Source organism: Triticum dicoccoides, chromosome 3A (assembly GCF_002162155.2).
Source record: "Triticum dicoccoides isolate Atlit2015 ecotype Zavitan chromosome 3A, WEW_v2.0, whole genome shotgun sequence".
Classification (NCBI taxonomy): domain Eukaryota; kingdom Viridiplantae; phylum Streptophyta; class Magnoliopsida; order Poales; family Poaceae; genus Triticum; species Triticum dicoccoides.
The window spans coordinates 347458308-347479709 of record NC_041384.1 but is presented as its reverse complement, the minus strand read 5'-3'; the positions used below and the strand labels follow the sequence as shown (position 1 = coordinate 347479709).

The following is a 21402-nucleotide window of genomic DNA, read 5'->3' as shown; positions in this document are numbered from 1 at the left end:
ACCACACGGAAAAATCCTTTGAGCACGCTAGGAAAGTCTGCTCCAATATGGCTGACGCTCCTAGCTCTTCATCCCGCCCCCGTGATCCCGAAAAAGGCGAATGGGAGAGGTGTTCCGTATCCCATAGTCAGCCGGTGAAGCTGCAAACACAGGGATTCCTTCCCCCCGCAGACCTAGTCCCTGTTCGAGCTGGATTGACCTCCTTCAATGGCAGGGTTCAGGCTGAAAATTTCCCCAATCCATCTAGGGGGAACAAGTGTGCTTCGTCTCTTATCTGCTAAGAGGTGTCGGGTTTCCAATTCACCCGTCCCTCCGAGGGCTTCTGCAGTAATACAGCCTCCAACTTGCTACCTCTTGAGCACTACCTTGGTTTTCCCTTGAAGAGGAAAGGGTGATGCAGCAAAGCAGCGTAAGTATTTCCCTCAGTTTTTGAGAAGCAAGGTATCAATACAGTAGGAGACCACGGGCGAGTCACCTCGTACCTACACAAACAAATAAGAACCTCACAACCAACGCGATAAAGGGGTTGTCAATCCCTTCACGGCCACTTGCAAGAGTGAGATCTAATAGAGATAATAATAATAAGATAAATAATTTTGGTATTTTTATGATGTAGATTGAAAGTAAAGATTGCAAAATAAAATAGATGGGAAACTTGTATGATGGAAAATCGACCTGGGGGCCATAGGTTTCACTAGTGGCTTCTCTCAAGATAGCATAAGTATTACGGTGGGTGAACAAATTACTTTCGATCAATTGATAGAAAAGCGAATAATTATGAGAATATCTAGGCATGATCATATATATAGGCATCACGTCCGTGACAAGTAGACCGACTCCTGCCTGCATCTACTACTATTACTCCACACATCGACTGCTATCCAGCATGCATCTAGAGTATTAAGTTCATAAGAACAGAGTAACGCCTTAAGCAAGATGACATGATGTAGAGGGATAAACTCATGCAATATTATATAAACCCCATCTTTTTATCCTCGACGGCAACAATACAATACATGTCGTTTCCCTTTCTGTCACTGGGATCGAGCACCGCAAGATTGAACCCAAAGCTAAGCACTTCTCCCATTGCAAGAAAGATCAATCTAGTAGGCCAAACCAAACTGATAATTCGAAGAGACTTGCAAAGATAAACCAATCATACATAAAAGAATTCAGAGAAGATTCAAATATTGTTCATAGATAAATTGATCATAAACCCACAATTCATCGGATCTGGACAAACAAACCACAAAAGAAGATTACATCGAATAGATCTCCAAGAGAATCGAGGAGAACTTTGTATTGAGATCCAAAGAGAGAGAAGAAGCCATCTAGCTACTAGCTATGGACCCGAAGGTCTGAAGTAAACTACTCACACATCATTGGAGGGGCCATGGAGTTGATGTAGAGGCCCTCCGTGATCAATGCCCCCTCCGGCGGAGCTCCGGGAAAGGCCCCAAGATGGGATCTCTTGGGTACAGAAGGTTGAGGCGGTGGAATTTGGTTTTCGTGGTGCTCCTGGATGTTTGCGGGGTACGTAGATATATATAGGAGGAAGAAGTAGGTCGGTGGAGTAACGAGGGGCCCACGAGGGTGGAGGGCGCGCCCAGGGGGGTAGGCGCGCCCCCTTCCTCGTGGCCTCCTCGATTGTTTCTTGATGTCTACTCCAAGTCCCCCGGATCACGTTTGTTCCAAAAATCACGCTCCCGAAGGTTTCATTCCATTTGGACTCCATTTGATAATCATTTTCTACGAAACACTGAAATAGGCAAAAAACATCAATTTGGGCTGGGCCTCCGGTTAATAGGTTAGTCCCAAAAATAATATAAAAGTGTAAAATAAAGCCCATTAACATCCAAAACAGAATATATAATAGCATGGAACAATCAAAAATTATAGATACATTGGAGATGTACTTAACTCCTACCTCCATCCTACATATCGCGGGCTACGTTGCTCTTTGTGAGCTGTTCTTGGGTTGTGAGGCCCACTTTGAATTGTGGAGAAAGTTATTTTGTCTTGTCCCGTGCAACCACGGGGGGTCAGTATTTGAAGTGGGCGGAGCCGAAATATGGCGCATCGGTGAGACCGGATATTTGTCCGGCACACCAAGGAAGGCATCCGAAGAATGGCCCTCTGAATGGTTCTATATCGAGGACGTCGCACTTCCAGACCCAGTTCGGAGGGGTATTCTTGAGTTCACAAGCTCTCCTTTGAAGAAACACCACAACTGGCGCCCTCGGAGCCTCAAGGAGGAAGATAGTGCGGAAGTTCGTCAACTCATGAGCAAGATAAGGACGCTCGCTCAATCTGGATTATCAATAGTCAAAGTAATGGCGAATTCCATAGTACAGGGGGGTTCAACCACTTCAATACAGAGGTCTCCCCAAGTGGCACTACAATGGGGAAGATGACACCTCCCGCTGCGGCCGGAAGGGTCCGGATACCCCCCGCCGCTTTGGCCAAAATATTGGCTGAACTGTTCAAAGGGGAGGAAGAGAAATTTCTGCGTATCAAACACAAAGACGGATTTTCCATGTACAATCCTCCTAGGTGGGTAAGCCCCAACTCCTCCGTCCTTACTTACTCCACTCCCTGAGGTACTTTCAATGAGTGTTAATCCGTCCATTTATGACAGCAATGGCGAAAGATTTTGGAAGGGCTTCACAGCCCCACCCCGCAGCCCGAGGGCCACAATCGGGACCTTGACCCCGGATTTGAAGAGGATCTGGATATATTTGTGGTTCTCGAGGACGGGGTGTTTTACTAGGCGAGCTATGATGGCATAGAAGTGGCTATCACCGCAGATTATCCCGGTGTTCTCCCTACTTCACACGTAAGTAATCATGAGACATCTCATCCAAAAGAGTTCTATTATTTCGCCTCACCCACTGCACTGTCCTGTGCTTAAAAGGGGAGGCGTTCGGCGCGCCATGCTGCCCCAGGGTCATCTCCAAAGAGAGCGGCCCCTACGCCGTGCAAGCCTTCGAAGAGGAAGGCAAACGAAGACACGACCGAGCCTTCATCAAAGAGGTATGGATTTGCAAATATGCACCTTGGCAGTCACATCCAGCTGTGACCTTTCTGTTTGTCCTGTATTGGGAAAAGAGTGTGCCGGACTATGTCCGGGGGTCCGGCCAGTCATAGTTCCCGCAGCCAAGATCCAGATCCTGCCGTAAAGACGAGGGCTGATACTGGGGTAACACCTGATTGTCCTCCAGCCAAGGATTCATATGATGTATCCATCACCAACTCGAAAGTGGAGAGTGCCATGAATCATCGGCGTCGAAGGGCCGTTTTACAAGACCCCGGCTTTTCAGAAGATTCGTTTAACGCCTTTAGCTCAGTTGACGCATAGATCCGAGCTGCTCGAGATGGGCTTAACAGAGCCACAAAGCAGCATTTAAAAGATGTGCGGGTAAGTTTACTTTGTCCGCATATGATAACCATATGCCAGTAGCCCTCGAGACTTGAAGCAGTTGGTACAACTGATTTAAGTATCGTTGTATAAGCAAGTTCTTACGGAGAAGAACGACCTGCTAGCCCAAGAGCTAGAAAAGTGTCAGACACAGCTAACTGCTGCCAATGCCGAACTGGAGAAATCCAAGAAGGCATCTCCTGGTAATGTTCCCCTCCATCAAGGAAACATAATGGTATACCCATAATGCTAAGACAGTTGTTCACCTCTTATTAGGATCACTAGATCAATTGCAAGAACAACTGAAAGCTGCTCAAGGTGGAGAACGAGAAGCCAAAAAACTGCTAGCCACGGGCGAGCGTGTGCTAACAAAAGTCGTGATGGAGAAAAACAAGCTCCAGGATTGGAATACCCGACTGGGTGAGGAACTAAAAGGTATACGTGCCCAACTGGTTGACTCCGTAAAGGAGAATAAAAGGCTGTGAGGCGGCATATTCAGTATGTGGTTGAACATACCTTCAAGTAACTCGGAGGTGGAGGGGACCGACCGAATTATTGTCTGCAGGTATGCTGACCAGTCGTCCCGAAGAGATGTTCGGATTCTCGGGCGATCTGCTACAAGAGCTGTCGCAAGTGCACGAGCAGGCTTGTAGGCGATGCGAAGTGTTGCCAAGGCCTTATGGACATCCGCCTCCCCTCCAGGGAAGATGGAGGAGCTTATACAACTGTTCAAGGGAGCGCGGTGGTGCTTTCGATTGTGGAAGATATAGGCCTACCAGGAAGGTGCACGGGAAGCCTGAGCCATGGTGAAAATGCGGTATACCAAGCTTGATCCGAATCATATGGCTTGGGTCAGACCTCTAGGGTCAGATGGAAAAGAAGTTCCCGTTAATTTGGTATATGACCAAGTAGAAATAGCTGCCAAGTATTCCCAGCAGGATTGTAAGTTAGACAGCCTGCTGGACGGTATAGAGGAGGAAATTTTTGAGTCCAAATGACTATGTACCTTCCTTGGCGTATGTAACTCTAGCTGAATTGTAAAACGATTGTCATGGCAGACCTTTTCGCTTCGACCTCTGGACTCGAACGTGCGGAGTGTTTCTGAATACCTGAGCGGTAGAATAGACCGGGGTATGCGTGGAAACAAGCCGTAGGGGTCATAGTTGCTTGAAAAGACAAGTTGTATCTGACTAGTTATGTTATATTAAATTATGATTGTAAGAAACATCTTTCAGAGAGAATAGTTCCGTTAAGGGTTCCTTTCCCTGGGTGTGCTTGCGTGTAATGTACATGTCCGAACTGTGATTTAAAAATCGCAATATATGTAACTTCTGGGGGTTCACAATGGAGTGAATGCAGAAACATCTTTAATTCATTGACCGAATATTCCCTTAAGAACGCTAGCTTTCGGCTTCACCTAGTCTGAGGTACACATCTGGATGACCCAACAGTAACAATCGCAGAGGTGCTCCCTTTATTCCCTAGCCGAATTAACGGGAATGTAGGGCATAAGAACAGGAGACAGGCAACCCAGCTTGGCCAAAACTTAAGTCATATTGATGCATATAATGGCAAAGAAAAGGTACATATGGAAAAACGCATATGTGATGAGCTTGATGCTCGGAAAATAGCAAGCTTCTGTCCAAGAAGCCTCCAAGTATAATGGACGTACATATTTGAAGATGTATGCGTCAGGGGTGCATGGTCTAGCCGCACGAAAGCTTTAAGGCTAAAGAGAAAAAACAAAAAGAGAGAAAAAATAATGAAAACAACAGGGGGAAGGAGACGAACACAGAGTTCGGCGCTAGGCATAGAATCGTCGGAGTCTGGTTGCGTTCCAGGAGTTCGGCTCTAAGCGATTGTCTGACACATCGCGCAGGCGGTATGCTCCTCTGGTGAGAACTTTGTCAATGATGAAGGGACCCTCCCACTTGGGCTTGAGTTTGTCCTTTTTCGTCTCCGACAGGCGTAGAACGAGTTCGCCAACATTGTAAGTCTTGGCCCGCACTTCTCTGCTTTAATACCCGCGAGCCTGCTTTTGATAAAATGGGAATGGGCTATTGCAACATCGCGCTCTTCCTCCAGAGCATCTAAGCTGTCTTGTGGATCAAGCTCGGCCTCTCTCTCTTCATACACGCGCACTCGAGGTGAGTCATGAATAATGTCGCGGGGTAACACTGCCTCTGCGCCGTACACCATGAAGAAAGGTGTATATCTGGTAGTACAATTGGGCATGGTCCACATCCCCCAGAGTACGGAGTCGAGCTCCTCAACCCAGTGCTTGTCTGATTCTTTCCAAGACCGCACTAGTCTAGGCTTGATGCCGCTCATAATAAGACCATTGGCTCATTCGACTTGACTGTTTGTTTGCGGATGATAGATAGAGGCGTAATCGAGTTTGATGCCCAGATTAGCGCACCAGGTTTTCACCTCATCGACTATGAAATTGGAGCTGTTATCGGTGATGATGCTGTGTGGAACACCATAACAATGTACAACACTGGATATGAATTCTATCACCGGTCCAGACTCGGCCGTTTTAACTGGTTTGGCCTCTATCCACTTGGTGAATTTATCCACCATTACCAGCAGACACTTTTTCTTATGGCTTCCTATTTTAAGGGGTCCTACCATATCGATCCCCCAGACCGCGAAAGGCCAAGTGATGGGGATTGTTTGTAAGGCGGTGGGCGGCATATGGCTTTGGTTGGCGAAGAGTTGGCATCCGACGCAACATTGGACAAGGTCCTGTGCATCTGCTCAGGCCGCCGACCAATAAAAACCTGTATGGAAGGCCTTGCTAACAAGGGCCCGAGCTGCGGCGTGGTGCCCGCTGAGATCGGCATGAATTTCAGCCTGGAGCCGCCACCCCTCTTCCTCGGAGATACATCTTTGAAGGACTCCGGCAGCGCTTTTCTTGTAGAGCTCTCCTTCGTGAACCTTATAGGCCTTCAAACATCAGACAATGCGGCGGGCCTCATTCTGATCCTCAGGGAGTTCCTTCCTATAAAGGTAGGCCAAGAAGGGTTCGGTCCATGGGGCAATGACTGCCATAATGAGATGGGTCGACGGTGTTATTTCGGTGGCTAAGCCCCCGATGACATCGATGTGTTCGGAATTTGGGGTTGTGTTCGGATCCGGACTGGTGTTGTGATGTCTACTACACAATCTTCTTCTTGTAGATGTTGTTGGGCCTCCAAGTGCAGAGGTTTGTAAAACAGTAGCAAATTTCCCTCAAGTGGATGACCTAAGGTTTATCAATCCATGGGAGACGTAGGATGAATATGCTCTATCTCAAACAACCCTGCAACCAAATAACAAAGAGTCTCTTGTGTCCCCAACACACCCAATACAATGGTAAATTGTATAGGTGCACTAGTTTGGTGAAGAGATGGTGATACAAGTGCAATATGGATAGTAGATAAAGGTTTTTGTAATCTGAAAATATAAAAACAACAAGGTACCAAGTGGTAAAAGTGAGCGTAAATGGTATTGCAATGCTAGGAAACAAGGCCTAGGGTTCATACTTTCACTAGTGCAAGTCCTCTCAACAATAATAACATAATTGGATCATATAACTATCCCTCAACTTGCAACAAAGAGTCACTCCAAAGTCACTAATAGCGGAGAACAAACGAAGAGATTATTGTAGGGTACGAAACCACCTCAAAGTTATTCTTTCTAATCAATCCATTCGGCTATTCCTATAAGTGTCACAAACAGCCCTAGAGTTCGTAGTAAAATAACACCTTAAGACGCAAATCAACCAAAACCCTAATGTCACCTAAATACTCCAATGTCACCTGAAGTATCCATGGGTATGATTATACGATGTGCATGACACAATCTCATATTCATCTATTCAAACCAACACAAAGTACTTCAAAGAGTGCCCCAAAGTTTCTACCGGAGAGTCAAGACGAAAACGTGTGCCAACCCCTATGCATAAGTTCACAAGGTCACAGAACTCGCAAGTTGATCACCAAAACAGACATCAAGTGGATCACGTGATATCCCATTGTCACCATAGATAAGCACATGCAAGACATACATCAAGTGTTCTCAAATCCTTAAAGACTCAGTCCGATAAGATAACTTCAAAGGGAAAACTCAATTCATCACAAGAGAGTAGAGGGCGAGAAACATCATAAGATCCAACTATAATAGCAAAGCTCGCGATACATCAAGATCGTACCACCTCAAGAACACGAGAGAGAGAGAGAGATCAAACACATAGCTACTGGTACATACCCTCAGCCCCGAGGGTGAACTACTCCCTCCTCGTCATGGAGAGCGCCGGGATGATGAAGATGGCCACCGGAGAGGGATTCCCCCCTCCGGCAGGGTGCCAGAATGGGTCAAGATTGGTTTTCGGTGGCTACGGAGGCTTCTGGCGGCGGAACTCCCGATCCATTCCGCTTCCCGATGTTTTTAGGGTATATGGACATATATAGGCGAAAGAAGTCGGTCAAGGGAGCCACGAGGGGCCCATGAGGGTGGTTGGCGCGCCCAGGGGGGCAGGCGCACCTCCTTGTCTCGTGGGCACCTCGAAGCTTCCCTGACATCTACTCCAAGTCTCCTGGATTGCTTCCGTTCCAAAAATAACTCTCCCGAAGGTTTCATTCCGTTTAGACTCCATTTGATATTCCTTTTCTTCGAAACACTGAAATAGGCAAGAAAACAACAATTTGGGCCGGGCATCCGCTTAATAGGTTAGTCCCAAAAATAATATAAAAGTGTATAAAAAGCCCATAAACATCCAAAATAGATAATATAATAGCATGGACCAATCAAAAATTATAGATACGCTGGAGACGTATCAGCATCCCCAAGCTTAATTCTTGCTCGTCCTCGAGTAGGTAAATGATAAAAATAGAATTTTTGATGTGGAATGCTTTCTAGAATATTCTTCAATGTATTTCTCTCTATTGTGGCATGAATGTTCAGATCCGCAAGATTCAAGATAAAAGTTTATTGTTGACATAAAAATAGTAATACTCCAAGTATGCTAATCAAGCAATTATGTCTTATCAAAATACCATAGCCAAAGAAAACTTATCCCTACAAAGTCATATAGTTTGGCCATGCTTCATTTTCGTCACACAAAATGCTCTCATCATGCACAACCCCGATGTCAAGCCAAGCAATTGTTTCATACTTAGCCTTTTCAAACTCTTTCAACTTTTACGCAATATATGAGTGCGAGCCATGGACATAACACTATGGGTGGAATAGAATATGATGATTGAGGTTGTGTGAGAAGAAAAAAGGGAGAAAGTCTCACATTGACGCGGATAATCAATGGGTTATGTAGATGCCCACCAATTGATGTCAATGCAAGGAGTAGGGATTGCCATGCAACGGATGCACTAGAGCTATAAATATATGAGAGCTCATCAAAGAAACTAAGTGGGTGTGCATCCAACTTGCTTGCTCACGAAGACCTAGGGCATTTGAGGAAACCCATCATTGGAATATACAAGCCAAGTTCTATAATAAAAAAATTCCCACTAGTATATGAAAGTGACAAAATAAAAGACTCTCTATCATGAAGATCATGGTGCTACTTTGAAGCACAAGTGTGGAAAAAGGATAGTAACATTGTCCCTTCTCTCTTTTTCTCTCTTTTATTTATTATTATTTTCTTTTTTTATTTGGGCCTTTTTTTCTTTTGGCCTCTTTTCTTTTTTTTTCGTCTGGAGTCTCATCCCGACTTGTGGGGGAATCATAGTCTCCATCATCCTTTCCTCACATGGGACAATGCTCTAATGATGATCATCACACTTCTATTTTCTTACAACTCAAGAATTACAACTCGATACTTAGAACAAAATATGACTCTATGTGAATGCCTCCGGTGGTGTACCGGGATTGTGATGAATCAAGAGTGACATGTATGAAAAAAATTATGAACGGTGGCTTTGCCACAAATACGATGTCAACTACATGATCATGCAAAGCAATATGACAATGATGATGCGTGTCATAATAGATGGAACGGTGGAAAGTTGCATGGCAATATATCTTGGAATGGCTATGGAAATGTCATAATATGTAGGTCTGGTGGCTGTTTTGAGGAAGATATAAGGAGTCTTATGTGTGATAGAGCGTATCATATCATGGGGTTTGCATGCACCGACGAAGTTTGCACCAACTCTCAAGGTGAGAAAGGGCAATGCACGGTACCGAAGAGGCTAGCAATGGTGGAAGGGTGAGAGTGCATATAATCCATGGACTCAACATTAGTCATAAAGAACTCACATACTTATTGCAAAAATATACAAGTCATCAAAACCAAGCACTACGCGCATGCTCCTAGGGGGATAGATTGGTAGGAAAAGACCATCGCTCGTCCCCGACCGCCACTCATAAGGAAAGCAATCAAAGAACACCCCATGCTTCAAATTTGTCACATAGCGTTTATCATACGTGCATGCTACGGGACTTGCCAACTTCAACACAAGTATTCATCAATTTCACAATTACTCAACTAGCACACCTCTAATATTACCACCTTTATATCTCAAAACCATCTATCAAGCATCCAACTCCTCTTAGCATTTAAAATTTATAGCCAAAGTGAATTACCATGCTGTTCTAAAGACTCTCAAAATAATATAAGTGAAGCATGAGATTTCAACAATTTCTTCAAAATAAAACCACTACCGTGCTCTAAAAAGATATAAGTGAATCACTAGAGCAAATGACAAACTACTCCAAAAGATATAAGTGAAGATCAACGAGTAGTCGAATAATTATGCAACTATGTGAAGACTCTCTAACATTTAAGAATTTAAGATGTTGGTATTTTATTCAAACAGCAAGCAAAACAAAATAAAATAAAATGACGCTCCAAGCAAAACACATATCATGTGGCGAATAAAAATATAGCTCCAAGTAAAGTTACCGATGAACGAAGACGAAAGAGGAGATGCCATCCGGGGCATCCCCAAGCTTAGGATCTTGGTTGTCCTTGAATATTACCTTGGGGTGCCTTGGGCATCCCCAAGCTTAGGCTTAAGGAAAGAAGAAAAAAGCACCACTTCAAGGTACTGTAATGAACTCATTCTTTATTTATATTGGTGTTAAACCTACTGTATTCCAACTTCTCTATGGTTTATAAACTCTTTTACTATCCATAGATTCATCAAAATAAGCAAACAACACATGAAAAACAGAATCTGCCAAAAACAGAATAGTCTGTAGTAATATGTAACTAACGCAAATTTCTGGAACCCCAAAAATTCTAAAATAAATTGGTGGACGTGAGGAATTTATCTATTAATCATATTAAAAAATAATTAACTAAATATAAATCTCCAATAAAAAATGGCAGCAATTCTCGTGAGCGCTAAAGTTTCTGTTTTTTACAGCAAGATCAACAAGACTTTCCCCAAGTCTTCCCAACGGTTCTACTTGGCACAAACACTAATTAAAACATAAAAACTCTATCATAACAGAGTCTAGGGAAATTATTGCTAAAAAGGAGAAAAAATCAAGGAACAAAAATAAAGTTGGGTTGCCTCCCAACAAGCGCTATCGTTTAATGCCCCTAGCTAGGCATGATGATTTCAATGATGCTCACATAAAAGATAATAATTGAAATATAAAGAGAACATCATGAAGAATATGACTAGAACATTTAAGTCTAACCCTCTTCCTATGCATATGGATTTTGTGATCAAAAAACTTATGAGAACAATAATCAACTAGCATAGGAAGGCAAAACAAGCATAACTTTAAAACTTTAAGCACATAGAGAGGAAACTTGATATTATTGCAATTCCTACAAGCATATATTCCTCCCTCATAATAATTTTCAGTAGCATAATGAATGAATTCAACAATATAACCATCACATACAACATTCTTTTCATGATATATAAGCATAGAAAATTTACTACTCTCCACATAAGCAAAATTCTTCTCATTCGGAATAGTGGGAGTATCATAAGAAACTCGAATACTATAAATTGTTTCCACATTAAAGGAGTAATGTTTAGAAAAAGGGTAATCATAATCATGACAAGCTTTATAAATATAATCATCTATATTTTTTATAGCATAAGTATCATCACAATAATCATCATAAGTAGCAACTTTGTTCTCATCATAATCAATTGAAACCTCTTCCAAGATAGTGGAATCATTACTAAATAAAGTCATGACCTCTCCAAATCCACTTTCATAATTGTCACAATAAGATTCAACACCGTCCAAAATAGTGGGATCATTACTTCCTAAAGTTGACACTCTTACAAACCCTCTTTCATCAATATAATCATCATAAGTAGGAGGCATGCTATCATCACAATAAATTTGCATACCAAAACTTGGGAGACTAAAAATATCATCTTCATTAAACATAGCATCCCCAAGCTTGGGACAAAAATTAATTGCAGCAAATATATTCTCAAACTTGTCATTCTCATCAAACATAGCATCCCCAAGCTTGGGCCTTTTCATATCATAAGCACAATCACTCTCATCATTAATAGTATGGATAGCACCAATAGTATAACAATTATCATCATCACAATGAGTAATAGGAGCAACATTATTTGGGAGGGATACATTTTTACCTTTGCTTCTCCGTCTTTTCTTTTTCTTCTTCACATCATGTGTGGGTTTTATCCTCTTCTCGGAGCTCCTTATTAATGAGATTGGTTGAATAGGAGGCTCCTCCTCATTACTTGATTCATCATAAGAAATAATAGGAGGATATTGGGAAGTATCTTCCCTTTCATTAGTATTCTCTTCATCTTCTATTTGTTTTCTTTTCTTTATGTAATTGGCAATATAAGGATTTTCAATGCAATTCACCGCACAATACATAAAAATGTCTTCTAGATCAATATCGAGGAATTTCTCAAGGTTATATTCTGGAATATGCTTAGTTATACGTTTCATTTCTTCATAACCCAAAAGAAAACTAAGTTCATTATGATGTGCAAGGGAAATCAAATCATCACAATTTTTGGACACGATACGATCATGAAACAATTTGCATTTGAGATTTAAATGACCATGTTCATTGCAAAGTTCACAACTATGGTGAAGAAATTTTAAATTTTCAGCACAAACATCTAGCCTTTCTTGCAACCATTTAGTTTCCAAATACTTATGCCTCTTGCAAAATCTATTTTCCCTAATTGGTGTGTACTTGTAGGCTCTATATATTCCACAATAGTTGACATGCTTATAAGAGACATTTTCATCATGACTAGTGCAATCATCATTAGTACTATGGATATTCAAGGAGTTCATACTAACAACATTGCAATCATGCTCATTATTCAAAGATTTAGTGCCAAATATTTTATAGACTTCTTCTTCTAGCATTTGAGCACAATTTTCCTTTCCATCATTCTCACGAAAGACATTAAAAAGATGAAGCATATGAAGCAACCTCAATTCCATTTTTTTGTAGTTTTCTTTTATAAATTAACTAGTGCTAAAACAAGAAACAAAAAGATTTGATTGCAAGATCTAAAGATATAACTTCAAGTGCTAACCTCCCCGGCAACGGCGCCAGAAAAGAGCTTGATGTCTACTACACAACCTTCTTCATGTAGACGTTGCTGGGCCTCCAAGTGCAGAGGTTTGTAGGACAGTAGCAAATTTCCCTCAAGTGGATGACCTAAGAGTTTATCAATCCGTGGGAGGCGTAGGATGAAGATGCTCTCTCTCAAACAACCCTGCAACCAAATAACAAAGAGTCTCTTGTGTCCCCGACACACCCAATACAATGGTAAATTGTATAGGTGCACTAGTTTGGCGAAGAGATGGTGATACAAGTCCAATATGGATAGTAGATAAAGGTTTTTGTAATCTGAAAATATAAAAACAGCAAGGTAGCAAGTGGTAAAAGTGAGCGTAAACGGTATTGCAATGCTAGGAAACAAGGCCTAGGGTTCATACTTTCAGTAGTGCAAGTCCTATCAACAATAATAACATAATTGGATCATATAACTATCCCTCAACATGCAACAAAGAGTCACTCCAAAGTCACTAATAGCGGAGAACAAACGAAGAGATTATTGTAGGGTACGAAACCACCTCAAAGTTATTCTTTCCGATCAATCCGTTGGGCTATTCCTATAAGTGTCACAAACAACCCTAGAGTTCGTAGTAAAATAACACCTTAAGACGCAAATCAACCAAAACCCTAATGTCATCTAGATACTGCAATGTCACCTCAAGTATCCGTGGGTATGATTATATGATATGCATCACACAATCTCATATTCATGTATTCAAACCAACACAAAGTACTTCAAAGAGTGCCCCAAAGTTTCTACCGGAGAGTCAAGACAAAAACGTGTGCCAACCCCTATGCATAAGTTCACGAGGTCACGGAACTCGCAAGTTGATCACCAAAACATACATCAAGTGGATCACGTGATATCCCATTGTCACCATAGATAAGCACATGCAAGACATACATCAAGTGTTCTCAAATCCTTAAAGACTCAATCCGATAAGATAACTTCAAAGGGAAAACTCAATTCATCACAAGAGAGTAGAGGGGGAGAAACATCATAAGATCCAACTATAATAGCAAAGCTCGCGATACATCAAGATCATACCACCTCAAGAACACGAGAGAGAGAGAAAGATCAAACACATAGCTACCGGTACATGCCCTCAGCCTCGAGGGTGAACTACTCCCTCCTCGTCATGGAGAGCGCCGGGATGATGAGGATGGCCACCGGAGAGGGATTCCCCCCACGGTAGTATGCCCGAACGGGTCTAGATTGGTTTTTGGTGGCTACAGAGGCTTCTGGCGGCGGAACTCCCGATCTATTCTGCTCCCTGATGTTTTTAGGGTATATGGACATATATAGGCGAAAGAAGTCGGCCAGGGGAGCCACGAGGGGCCCACTAGGTTGGGGGGCGCGCCCAGGGGGCAGGCGCGCCTCCCTGCCTCATGGCCACCTCGAAGCTTCCCCGACGTCTACTCCAAGTCTCCTGGATTGCTTCCGTTCCAAAAATAACTCTCCCGAAGGTTTCATTCCGTTTGGACTCCATTTGATATTCCTTTTCTTCGAAACACTGAAATAGGCAAGAAAACAACAATTTGGGTTGGGCCTCCGGTTAATAGGTTAGTCCCAAAAATAATATAAAAGTGTATAAAAAAGCCCATAAACATCCAAAACAGATAATATAATAGCATGGAACAATCAAAAATACGTTGGAGACGTATCATGTTCCGCTCTCCCCTCGCCACACCACGGATGGCTTAAAAAGAGTTTCCAGAAAGATGTTAGGTGGGATGGGGTCGCGCTTGGCGCCAATGCGAGCAAGGATGTCCGCCGCTTGATTACTTTCTCGGGCCACGTGATGAAACTCGAGCCCCTCGAACCGGGCCGACATTTTTAGGACGGCATTACGATAAGCCACCATCTTCGGATCTTTGGCATCGAAGTCTCCATTTATTTGAGATATTGCCAGGTTTGAGTCCCCGCGCACTTCCAGGCGTTGTATGCCCATGGAGACAGCCATCCTAAGACCATGTAATAAGGCCTCGTATTCGGCAGCATTGTTGGAGTCTGTGTATAAAATTTGGAGTACGTACTAGATGCCGTCTCCAGTGGGGGACGTTAAAACGACGCCCGCTCCTAGCCCTGCCAGCATTTTGGAACAATCAAAATACATAACCCAGTTGGAATATGTGCCGTACTCTTTAGGGAATTCGACCTCTGTCAATTCAGCGACGAAGTCAGCCAGTACTTGGGATTTAATGTCTCGACGCGGTTTGTATGCTATGTCAAATGGAAGGAGCTCAATGGCCCATTTGGCAATCCGGCTCGTGGCATTGCGGTTGTTTATTATGTCATTGAGTGGTACTTCAGAGGCCACCGTGATCTAACACTCCTGGAAGTAGTGTCATAGCTTTCGGGATGCCATGAAGACCGCATATGCTATCTTTTGATAATGAGGGTACCGGGATTTGCATGGTGTGAGGATAGTGGATAGATAGTATACCGGCTTCTGAAGCGGAAATTTGTGTCCGTCCTGCTCTCGCTCAACGATGAGCACGGCGCTCACCACCTGGTGTGTTGTCGATATGTATAATAACATGGGTTTGCCGATGTTGGGCGCGGCGAGGATTGGGTTGCTTGCTAGAAGGGTTTTTATTTCTTCCAGTCCGGCCATTGCCGCATCCGTCCACTCGAAGTGATCGGTGCACTGCAGAAGGCGATAGAGTGGTAATGCCTTTTCTCCCAATCTGGAGATAAAGCGGCTCAAAGCTGCCTCACAACCGCTGTGTTTTTGGACCTTTTTAAGGTCCGTTGGCATAGCCAATTGTGACAAAGCTCGGATTTTGGCTGGATTTGCTTCAATTCCTCTACTGGAAACGATGAAGCCCAACAGTTTTCCCACGGGGACGCCAAAAACGCACTTTTCTGGATTGAGCTTGATGTCATACACACGGAGGTTGTCGAATGTGAGGCGTAAATTGTCTATGAGTGTTTCGATGTGCCTAGTTTTGATGACGACATCGTCCACATATGCTTCAACTGTCTTGCCGATCTGTTTCTCCAGGTATGTTTGAATCATGTGTTGCTAGGTGGCGCTGGTGTTTTTGAGCCCGAAGGGCATGGTGTTGAAGCAGAATGGCCCATATGGGGTAATGAGTGTTGTTGCGGCTTGATCGGACTCCTTCATTTTAATTTGATGGTATCCGGAATATGCGCTGAGGAAGCACAATGAGTCGTGTCCTGCGGTAGCATCAATGATCTGGTCGATGCGGGGGAGGGGCAAGGGATCCTTGGGGCAAGCCTTATTGAGGTCTTTGAAATCGACGCACAGGTGCCAGGATTTGTCCTTCTTTGGTACCATCACCAAGTTTGCCTGCCAGTCCGGGTGTTTTATTTCTCTAATGAATCCGGCCTCGATTGGCTTGGCTAGCTCCTCCCCATAGCTTGACATTTCGGTTTGGAAAAGCGCCGCAGTGTTTGCTTGACCGGTTTATATCGCCTCAATATATTGAGGCTGTGTTCAGCCAACTTGCGTGTGATTCCTAGCATATCAGAAGGGTGCCAGGCGAATATATCCCAGTTCTCACGCAGGAACTCTCGCAGCGCGACATCAACCCTTGGGTCTAGTTGTGCTCCAATAGATGCTGTCTTCTTGGGGTCCGTTGGATGGACTTAGAATTTGACTATTTCTTCTGCCGGTTTGAAGGAAGTGGATTTGGGTCGTTTGTCAAGGATCACATCGTCCCTGTCCACCGTGGAGCGTAGTGCGATTAATTCTTCGGCCGTGAGGGCTTTAGATAATGCCTCAAGGGCCAGAGAAGCGGTTTTATTTTTGGCGCGGAGTGTTGTGTCCGGATCACTGGCGAGAGTGATTATGCCATTGGGCCCAGGCATCTTAAGCTTCATGAATCCATAATGAGGTACAACTTGGAAGTGTGTAAATGCATCTCGCCCCAAGAGGGCATGATATCCGCTGTTGAAAGGGGCCACTTGGAAGGTTATCTCTTCGGACCTATAATTCTTCGGCATGCCGAATACCACGTCAAGTGTGATTTTTCCTGCACATGTCAAGTGTACACCGCGCCTCCCGAATGGGAATGATTCCTCGGAAGGTCATGCTGCTTTGCTCGACGCGGCTCATGTCTATTCCCACTTTGTGGAGTGTATCCTCATAGATGAGGTTTAGTTCGTTGCCGCCGTCCATGAGAACCTTGGTGAGCTGAAAGCCGTCAATGATTGGGCTGAGGACCAAGGCGGCTGGTGCTCAGACTGTCCTGTATTTTGGCTCATTGCCGGCATTAAAAGTTATAGTCGTGTCGTTCCAAGGGTTTTTTGCTGCGATATTGCAGACTTCGGTGAGTTCACGGAGTGCCCTTTTGTGCCTATTGTTTGAAGCGAATGTCTCAAAGACCGTCAATACTTTGAGGTCATCACCTTTTGGGGGGTGTTGTTCTGGGCTATTCCTGGTGAGGATATCCTCACCGCTCTTGGCCACTTGCCGGAGTATCCAACATGCTCTAAGGCTGTGGGTTGGTATGTTATCGGTGTTGTGTGTATTTTTCATGGACCATCGAGCCATCCTTCCAGAATGGTTCCGTGCCCCTTAACGGGCTTATATTTCTTTACTATTGGTCCGGGCGTGCCATGAGGGTGCGCCCTTTTCGCCTGAATGAGGGGTTGAGTGGGAACCGATGGTTCCCAATGGGCTGCCTGAGTTTTCCAGGTGCTTTCCATTGCGATGTACTTATGTACGATAGTTGCCAAGTCAGCGAAGTGTAATATGCGATGGCGGTTGATAGCGTTGAGGATTCCTTTGTCCATGCAATTGTTGCGGAACATTGAGATCGCGTCTTTGTCGCGGCAATCTTTAATCTTGTTTTTGACAAGGAGATATTTGGCCCGGATGTGGTGGACCATTTCCTGACACTGCTGTTGTATGCTCAAGAGAGATCTTATGTATGGGTGGGTGGGTGGATTTAAATCCGAACCTTGACCCAATTTTGGATCCGGAGTCTGAAGACCTTCCGGACTTAGCAGTTCGGGCTCCGGGATATCAACTGATTTTTGAGCTTATTGTCTGATTCTATGTTCGGAGCACAAGGCGTGTCTTTCTGCCGGTAGGTGCCCGGCTCTTCGAGATCGGAGATCCGAACATAGTTCGTCCTCAATATAGAGGAAGAGTTGTCTTGCTCCTCAACTACTGCTATCTGGTGGGTGATCGGCGGAGTTTTAATTTGTCTCTGGTCGGGTTTAAGCCCAACCCGATCGTAGTCTGTAGCGACCCCCAAGGCGGCAATGCGATCTAGGAGTTCGTTTAAATATGATAACTCTGTCGGATCCATCCGTTTAGCGTATTCGGAATCAACGCGGAGACGATTTTCGATGACTCGAGAGGTCATCGTTGGCTTGAGGGCCAAACAGGCAGTCATGATGAAGCCGCCCAGCCGAAGGGTTTGGCCTGGGGCCAGGGCTCCTCCGGAGGTGATATTTTCCTTGACGACAAGGCGAACCATCAATCCTTTTGACGACGACACAGTGGAACTCTCAATGAAAGCACCAATGTCGGTGTCAAAACCGGCGGATCTCGGGTAGGGGGTCCCGAACTATGTGTCTAAGGTCGATGGTAACAGGAGACAGGGGACACAATGTTTACCCAGGTTCTGGCCCTCTCTATGGAGGTAATACCCTACTTCCTACTTGATTGATCTTGATGAATATGAGTATTACAAGAGTTGATCTACCACGAGATCATAATGGCTACACCCTAGAAGTCTAGCCTGTATGACTATGATTATGATTATTCTCTATGGAGTTAGCCCTCTGGTTTATATAGGCATCGGAGGGATCTAGGGTTACACAAAGTCAGTTACAGAAAAGGAAAATGTTCATATTTGGTCGCCAAGTTTGCCTTCCACGCCAAGGAGAGCCCCATCCGGACACGGGTAGAGTCTTCGGTCTTCGTATCTTCACAGCCCAACAGTCCGACCCATGGCTAACAGGCCGGGCGCCCGAGGACCCCTTAGTCCAGGACTCCCTCAGTGGGATGACACATTATGGAACAAGTAAAGAGACTTACTGGTAACGAGATTCAAGTAGGTATGAGGATACCGACGATCGAATCTCAGGCAAGTAACATACCGATGACAAAGGGAACAACGTATGTTGTTATGCGGTTTAACTGATAAAGATCTTCGTAGAATATGTAGGAGCCAATATGGGCATCCAGGTTCCGCTATTGGTTATTGACCAGAGAGGTGTCTCGGTCATGTCTACATAGTTCTCGAACCCGTAGGGTCCGCACGCTTAGACGTTCGTTGACGATATAATATTATATGAGTTATGTATGTTGGTGACCGAATGTTGTTCGGAGTCCCGGATGAGATCACAGACATGACGAGGAGCTCCAAAATGGCTCGGAGGTAAAGATTCATAGATTGTATGATATGGTTAGGCCAAGGGGTCAGGCCCATGCGACTATAGGTCGGTGCAAAAGATAGCTTTGCGGAGGTCAATGGCCAAATGCCGGAGACCCTGGCGTCTGGCCCTGGGCCAGACGCCAAGGATTGTGGCGTTTGGTCCTGGAGTCCGAGTGGGACTCTTGCCTTTCGGGCAAAACCAACTTTGAGGAGGCTTTTACTCCAAGTTTCGATCCCAGGGCTCAACATATAAATAGAGGGGCAGGGCTAGCACCCAAGAGAGATCAAGAATCACCAAGCCGTGTGCCGACAACCCCGTCCCCTCTAGTTTATCCTCCGTCATAGTTTCTGTAGTGCTTAGCAAAGCCCTGCAGAGATTGTTCTTCACCAACAACGTCACCACGTCGTCCTGCTGCCGGAACTCATCTACTACTTCGCCTGGCTTGCTGGATCAAGAAGGCGAGGACGTCATCGAGCTGAACGTGTGCTGAACGCGGAGGTGCCGTACGTTCGGTACTTGATCAGGACGGATCATGAAGGTGTACGACTACATCAACCACGTTGTCAAATGCTTCCGCTTTCGGTCTACGAGGGTACGTAGACACACTCTCCCCTATCGTTGCTATGCATCTCCTAGATAGATATTGCGTGAGCATAGGATTTTTTTGAAATTACATGCTACATTCCTAACAACATTCGCTCATTGTACTCTGTTTGCATTCGCTCCGTTGCTGGGTTCCGAGAGTTTTGATATCTTCGAAGAAATTTTAGAACTCCCATTCACCCCCTCTGGTAGACATACTTCATACCTACAATTGGTATCAGGGCAAGGTACGCCTCGACTCTTCTTATTTTGGTCTAACCACCTAGGAGTTTAAGTATGTCTTCAGTGAGCTACAAGTTGCACCTCAAGATTCCCATATTCGATGGGACAGACTATCCCTTCTCGAAGGAGAAGATGAATATCTGAGCTATTGATGATGATATGTGGAACGTGGTGCGGAACAGATACATGATTGAAGGGCCTCAGGTCCCCACTGACCAGAGAAGAAACTCATTTAGATGGACGCTCAAGCTAAAAATGAAATTGGTGGCCATCTCTCTTGTTCTCAATTTCTTCGCTATCGTTAGTGTGAAACTGCAAAGGACTTGTGGGGAATTCTCAAAAAGATAAATGAGGGTGTTTCCACTCAGAAAGAAGCTCACATTGATACTCTTTGGGCGAAGTTCAATCGGTTCAAGCGAATCAGAAATGAAAGCGGCCAGCAAACTTTTGATCATTTGAGTGACATTGCAAACGAGTTGCAAGGTCTCGGTGCCAAAGATATCACTGATCACGAAGTTGTGCAGAAACTGGTCCGATCTATTGACATCTCATTTGACACACTAGTTCTGATAATAAGGGAACGAGATGATTTCAAAGTTCTCGACTCTACTGATATCATGGAAAGGCTAAACACCCACGAGGAACAAGAAGAAGAAAAGAGAGATCTCTACGGCTCAAGTCACCGCAAAAGTCATGCTTTCAAGGTTGTGGCTGATTCTTCCTATGAAGGAAATGTTGAAGAAGATTCAGATGACCTACAAAGGATCAGGAAAGATCTCACATTAATCACGAAAAGATTCCAGCGCCTTCACAAGAAGAACCAGTTCCAGAAGAAAGGATCCAGCAACTATGGCGGTTCAAAATATTCATCAAAACCTACCAGAGATTACACCTGCTCCTAGTGCAAAAAGTCAGGGCATTTTGTCGGATTTCGGGTTCCGGCAGACCCTTGAGGTTCGAACACTGGGTTGCGCGTGGAGATTTCGCCTCCTACCTTCCTGCACCCCTCCGCCTTGCTAGGATCTAAACTAAGGAAAGAACAACACAAGAGACACAGGGTTTATACTAGTTCGGGCCACCATTGTGGTGTAATACCCTACTCTAGTGTGTGGTGTGGTGGATTACCTCTTGGGCTGATGATGATGAACAATACAAGGAAGAACAACCTCCGAGGGTCTGTTCTTGGCTGGGGCGATGAACTGCTGGGAGGATCTCAGTCACCCTTCTCTCTCTCTCTCTACCTGATCTTATCTATCC

General features: G+C 44.4%; 1 pseudogene; it reads left to right on the top strand.

Annotated features, from left to right (window-relative positions):
* Positions 1-21047, top strand: part of LOC119272280 — a 100191-nt pseudogene extending 79144 nt beyond the window's left edge.
* Positions 21048-21402: the final 355 nt, after the last annotated feature.